The sequence below is a fragment of the Sus scrofa genome, chromosome 11 (assembly GCF_000003025.6).
Source record: "Sus scrofa isolate TJ Tabasco breed Duroc chromosome 11, Sscrofa11.1, whole genome shotgun sequence".
Lineage (NCBI taxonomy): Eukaryota > Metazoa > Chordata > Mammalia > Artiodactyla > Suidae > Sus > Sus scrofa.
In genome coordinates, this window is record NC_010453.5 from 30,956,007 (window position 1) to 30,963,526 (window position 7,520).

At 35.6% G+C, this 7,520-nt stretch overlaps 1 pseudogene; it reads left to right on the forward strand.

Annotated features, from left to right (window-relative positions):
• On the forward strand, nt 5,988-7,212 carry LOC100155859 (annotated as a pseudogene).

A 7,520-nucleotide genomic window follows, 5' to 3' on the forward strand; every position in this document is an offset into this window, starting at 1 on the left:
ATATAGACTCTGACTACATATAATGTAAACATCAACAGATTTGTACAATTTTACATCTTACTGTCATTTACCGGAAGGTAGTCCTGTATTCATTGAGGAAAATGTTTAACTTGTAACTTTGCCAAGATTCTTTGACAAAATATCTCAAAATCATGAGTTCAACCTGAAACTTGCTCATATTGCATCTTGCCCCATTTCATTAATGTTAACTACATTCTTGCAGTCAGCTAGTCCCCATAGTTTGGGAATATCTATTTTTTCCCTTTCACATAACATGCCCAGTCTACATATTTAAAAAGATATTCCCCCACAGGAAACAAGAAAAATCTCAAATAAACAACCTAACCTTACAACTAAAGGAATTAGTAAAAGAAGAACAAACAAAACCAAAAGTTTGTAGAAGGAAAGAAAACATAAAGATCAGAGGAGAAATAAATTAAATTGAGACTAAAAAATAGAAAATATCTGGAGTTCTCATTATGGCTCAGCAGGTTAAGAACCTGACTAGTATCCATAAGGATGCAGGTTCATTCTCTGGACTCAGCTCAGTGGCTAAAGATCCAGTGTTGATGTGAGCTGTGGCATAGTTTGCAGGTGTGGCTCAGAGCTGGCATTGCTGTGACTGTGGTATAGGCTGGTAGTTGCAGTTCAAATTCAACCCCTAGCCTGGGAACTTCCATATGCCTCAGGTATGGCCCTAAGAAGGAAAAAAAAAAAAAAAAATCCAGAAAAGATCAATGAAATTAAGAGATAATCAAAACTGATAAATCTTTAGTCAGACTCATCAAGGAAAACAGAGGACCTGGATCAATAGAAACAGAAATGAAAATGGAGAAGTTACAACTGACACCACAGAAGTGCAAAGTATCAGAAGAGATTAATATAAAGAAATATACACCTAAAATGGACAACCTAGAAGAAATGAACAAATTACTAGAAATGCACAACTCCTAAGATTGAACCAGGAAGCAATGAACAATATAAACAGACCAGTTACCAGGATTGAATTTGAATCAGTGATTTAAAAAAAGAAGAAAAAAAAAAGCTTCTAACAAACAAAAATTCAGGATGAGATGGCTTCACAAGTAAATTCTATCAAACATTTAAAGAAGAGTTAACAAACATTTAAAGAAGAGTTAACATCTATACTTTTCACAATATTCAGAAAATATTTCAGAGGAAGTACAATTTCCAAACTCATTCTATGAGGTCAGCATCACCCTGATACCAAAACCACACAAAGACATCCCACAATAAAAGAAAATTACAGGTCAATATTAATGATGAACATAGAATCGAACCATGATAAATTGGGGTTTATACCAGTGATTCAAGGATTGAATAAAAGGATTGCAATAAAAGAATATAACATACATAAAATCTAGTGAATGTAAATTGAGAGTTCCTGTTGTAGCTCACTGCTTAACGAAACTGACTAGTATTTATGAGGACATGGGTTGGATCCCTGGCCTTCCTAAGTGGGTTAAGGATCCGGCATTGCCATGAGCTGTGGTGTAGGTCTCAGATGTGGCTCGGATCCCATGTTGCTGTTGCTGTGGCTGTGGCGTAGGCCAGCAGCTGTGCTCTGATTCGACCCCTAGCCTCATAACTTCCATATGCCATGGATGTGGCCCTAAAAAGACAAAGGAAAAAAATGTAAATTGAAGTCTGAGCAATGTAAATAATATTTATGCTTTCTTGCTTGTTTGTTTGTTTTTTTGCTTTTTCTAGGGCCGCTCCTGTGGCATACAGAGGTTCCCAGGCTAGGGGTCGAATCAGATCTGTACCCTCCGGCCTACTCCAGAGCCACACAGCAATGCGGGATCCGAGCCATGTCTACAACCTACACCATAGCTCACAGCAACGTCAGATCCTTAACCCACTGAGCAAGGTCAGGGATCAAAGCCTCAACCTCATGGTTCCTAGTAGGATTCATTAACCACTGAGCCACGATGGGAATTCCATATTTATGTTCTTATATATAAACACATTATTATTTAAAAATTTGTTTATAGTAAAAGAGCATAATAAGCAATTCCAGTTAAAATCCCAGGAGAGTTGTTATTGATTTTAATTGAATAAAATTATTTTAATATTGTTATGGGAGAATAAATGTCCTCAATAAAGCCACGCCAAATAGTTGAGGGCATTTTTCTTCCCAGTGTTGGAACTTAACATTAAATCTAGCAATTATATTGCCCCCCCAAAAAAAATTGAACATGATAAGAAATCTAAAACGATAGCTCAGTATGTTTTTAGTTAATTAATATACGACAAAGTCAGTTCGAAAAATTTCTATTCTTAAAAACAGGTAAAGATGTAAATTTATATTCATTAAGATGAAAAAAATCATACTAATAATTGCATTGTCCATGAAAATGAATTACATACAAATTAAATGCTTAAATGTAAATAATACTAAAAAAGGAAAATAACAAAACTACATAAGTGGCAAAAGCACTGGAGAGGATATTCTCACCAAGACTGGAAACTCAGAAGCTAAAAAAGAAAATAAGCATACTTGATTAATAAAATATAAGCATGGCAAACAAAAGGTCTGAATAGACAACATAGGCAGACAATAAATTATAAAAATTTTTCATTGCTGAAGATCCTGTTATTATCTCTATAATAGTACTTGATCAATGACAAGAGTGCTAAATAATAGAAAACATACAAAGTATCTGAAAAGAACAATTCATAGAAGAACAAATGCTATGAAAAGATGCCTTAAACATATTAGCTTTTAGGGTAATGCAAAATAAAGTATCAATGAGCTATCAGATATTAGTAATCAGAATGACAAATTACTCATGTTAATATAAGCTGTTACATCTTTTTAGCAAAGCATTTGGAAAATACATTAATAGAAACACTTGGTTTAACCCATCAGGTACATTCTTGGTAATCTGTCCCACAGATACAAAAGTACTAGTCTATAAGGATAGGAAGAAATTATGTTCTGATACCACTGTTTGGAGTTTCAGAGAATCCTGAAATAAAGTGGATTTATATTAATAATGGAATATTTATTTAATTACAGTATATGGTATAAACATACATTAGAATATTAGGCATCAATAAAGGTAAATTGGATATGTGCCAAGTGGCTTGAAATAATAGCATGCTATGATTGAATTAAAAATGAAGATAACTGTGTTGACAACAATCCCACTTTTTACACAATTATAATATTTAGTGTAATGTATACATAATTATATATAACAATGCATTACATATGCATAGGTATATGTATTTACACAGGTATATAAAATAGTACATAATATATAATTATTCAATCATAGTGAAAGATACATAATAAAATATGCCTATATGGATTACATCACTGTGTATTTTTGGGTGTGAGTGAGCTTTTCTATGGGAGTAAGGGAAAAGGGGAGAAAAGAGCCATAGAAAATTTAAATAGTGAAAATTATAAAAAACAAAAATAGTATGTATTATGTAATGATATGCATGCATTTATACAATAAAATAATTGTGTCAGGCTTAGTAATTTTCCGTGGTATACATGTACCATATCTTTGTCCATTCATCTGTCAATAGACATTTGGGTTGCTTCCAAGTCTTGGCTATTGATAAAAGTGCTACAATGAATATTGAGGTGCATGTATCTTCTCAGTATTGAAGCCTAGGAGTAGGATTGCTGGATCACATGCTAACTCAATATTTAGTTTTTTAAAGGACGTCCATACTGTTTTCCATAGTGGTTGCACCAATTTACATTCCCACCAACAGTGTAGGAGGACTCCATTTTCTCTACACCCTTTCCAGAATTTATTGTTTGTAGACTTTTTGATAATGGCCATTCTGACTCGTATGAGGTGATACCTCATTGTAGTTTTGATTTGAATCTCTCTAATAATTAGTAATGCTGAGCATCTTTTCATATGCTTTTTGGTCATCCATCTATCTTCTTTGGAGAAATGTCTATTTAGATCTTCTCCCTTTTTTTGATTGGGTTGTACTTTTTTAAATATAAAGCTGCATGAGATGTTTGTATATTTTGGAGATTGATCCCTTATTGATCACTTCATTTGCAAAGATTTTCTCCCATTCTATCAGTTGTCTTTTTTTTTTTTTATGGTTTCCTTTTCTGTGCAAAAGCTTTTAAGTTTAATCAAGTGCCATTTTGTTTGTATTTGTCTTTAATTTCATTATTCTAGGAGATTAGTCAAATAAGATATTGCAGAGATTTATGTCAAAGAGTGTCCTGCCTATGGTTTCCTCTAGGAGTTTTATAATTTTGGCCCTAAGTTTAGGTCTTTAATCCATTTTGAGTTTATGTTTTTGTACAGTGTTAGAGAACAGTCTAATTTCCTAGCACTACTTGTTGAAAAGACTGCCTTTTCTCCACTGTATGTTGTTCCCGCTTTTGTCATAGATTCGTTGGCCATAGTGGCTTGAGTTTATTTCTAGGCTTTCTGTTCTGTTCTACTGATACATATTTCTATTCTGAAATAATACCATTTGTGTAACATGGATAGACCTAGAGATTATCATACTATGTGAAGTAAGTCAAAGAAAGACAAATATCATACAGTATCACTTACATGTGGAATCTAATAAAAATGATATAAAAGAACTTATAAAACAGAAACAAATCTATTTCAAAACCAATCTTAGGGGTACTTTATAAGAAATTGTGGGGGGATTGGGAGGATGAGAATAGCATATACACACTGTATAAAATAAATAACAAGAACCTACTGTATAGCACAGTGGAATCTACTCAATAGTTTATAATAATATTTATGAAAAAATATTTATATGAAATTGATTCATTTTGCTGTATACCTGAAACTAATGCAACATTGTAAATCAACCATATTCAAAAAATTTTTTAAAAGAATACTATTTTAAAAATAATAATAATAATAATAAAGAAAAATAAAGAATTTGGAAACATAAAAATAATTGTGTAAGTATGTTTTTTAAGAGTATGGGAAATAATGAGCATTTTAGCAAGCTGAGTTGAAGATAGTAGACTAAACATAATTGCCTTCTCATAATCTAGTTAACATTATTTATATCTGTGCAACTACATAAATACATAAAAAATGGGAGCGATATATAAGCAGAGTATAGTAGATTGATCACATTTTTGGTAGACAGATAACAAGTTGCTCTTTGAGGATGAAGTAGAGTGGTAGAAGCTGCAGATCTCTGAAGAAATGAATCAGGCTTCCAACATTCAACTTTTAGCTTCCACATACTAACTCTACAAAAATTGTGTGTAACCAAATAGAACAAGCCTAATCAAAAAGTCATATGTCAGAGCCAATGATATTATAGAGGTAAAATGTTAAGTGAGCATTTCAACTGGGAACTAGGATGCATTTGATTTTCTATCACTTTGCCATCTGTCTTAGGATCCTTAGGTTCTAACTGGGAACCTCACTATGATTAAAGAGAGAAAATTGTTTTAGTAGGTAGTGGGGAGGGGATGAAAAGTGGAATAAGAAGGATGGAAATGAATATGTGGATCTTGCCTCTTGTATCCTAATTAATTAGTAATTACTTATAATAATGTGTTTAATTAATAATGTATAAATCATTACACTTAAATAGGAAAGTTTAAATTGCTACATCATTGCAAATCCCATTTAAAGTTTGTGATTTCACACTACTAAAAAATGTACAAATATAGACCAAGTTAAATCAGCAAAGGTAGTTTTTTTATAATCTTTTCAGTTTTTTTACCCTCCCCCCATCTAGCACATGCCCTAGCTCTTGGCTGAGACCCAATTCTTAAATAATAGATGAAATATAAATATAAATAGAGTGCCTTACTCACCTCAACTCTTAGCTTGTCAGCGATGATAACCAGGACTTGGTATCTGCTCCTGCTGCCCTCGCTTGCTGATCAGTAGCCACCATGTGTGTGCATCTCCATCCACATTGGCCACATTGGTGCCCACGACTGACAATGCATCCTGGGAACTCTACCGCCTTCAATGGCTGGCCAGATGCCAAGTGACAAGACCATTGAGGGAAGAGATGACTCCTTCAATACCTTTTTCAGTGAGAACAGGCAACTGACCAGCATGTACCCAGGGCAGTGTTTGTAGATCTGAAACCCAGAATCATTGATGAAGTTCACACTTTGGCACCTACTCCCAGCTCTTCCACCCTGAGCAGCTCATCACAGGCAAGGAAGATGCTGTCAATAACTATGCCTGAGGTCACTTCACCATTGGCAAGGAGATCATTGATCTTGTGTTGGACTGAATTGGGAAACTGGCTGACAAGTGCATAGGTCTTCAGTGTTTCTTGGCTTTCCACAGCTTTGGTGGGGAAACTGGTTCTGGGTTTACCTCCCTGCAGATGGAACATCTCTTTGTCAATTAAGGCAAAAAATCCAAGCTGGAATTCTCTGTTTACCCAGCCCCCCAGGTTTCCACAGCTGTAATTAAGCCCTATAACTCCATCCTCACCACCCTGGAGCACTCTGATTGTGTGTTCATTGTAGACAATGAGGCCATCTGTGACATCTGTCATAGAAACCTCAATTTTGAGCACCCAGTCTACACTAATCTTAACCACCTTATTAGCCAGACTGTGTCCTCCATCACTGCTTCTCTGAGCTTTGGTGAGACCTGAATGTTGACGTGACAGAATTCCGGACCAGCTTGTTGCCCTATCCCCACATCCATTTCCCTGTGGTCACATATGCCCCTGTCATCTCTGCTGAAAAACCTACCATGGACAGCTTGCTATAGCAGAAATCACTAATGCTTGTTTTGAGCCAGCCAACCAGATAGTGAAATGTGGCCCTCACCAAGTGAATACATGGCTTGCTACCTGCTGTATAGTGGCAATGTTGTTCTCAAAGACATCAATGCTGCCATTGCCACCATCAAGACCAATCGCAGCATCCAGTTTGTGGAATGGTGACCCACTGGCTTCAAAGTTGGCATTAATTACCAGCCTCCCCCTGTGGTCCCTGGCAGATACCTGGCCAAAGTACAGTGGTCTGTGTGCGTGCTGAGCAACACCACAGCCATCGCTGAGGCCTGGGCTCACCAGGACCTGATGTATGCCAAGCAGTGCCTTTGTTCACTTGTATGTGGACAAGGGCACAAAGGAAGGAGAGTTTTCTGAGGCTCGTGAGGACCCTGCTGCCCTTGGGAAAATTATGAGTAGGTTGAGGTGGAATCTGTTGAGGGAGAGAAGGAAGGAGAGGAATACTGATTACCATTCCTTTAAGCCCTGCAGCATGTCATACTCAGAACTTTAGCTTCAGCATTAGCTGACAGGAGTAAAAGCTTTCTGATTAGATTGTCTTCACTTTCAACTGTGATCATGTATTACTTTTCCATGTGTGCCTGTAAGATTTTTTTCTGTCATGTCTCAAAAGTAAAGCCTAGATACCTAATGGAATGGTGTGAGTTATTGTTGAAATAATAGACCAGCACTGTGTGACATGCATTATTATTATTAGATGCTTAATAAGTAGACATTTAAGTATAATGATGTGATCACGTCTTTGTAATTATTCA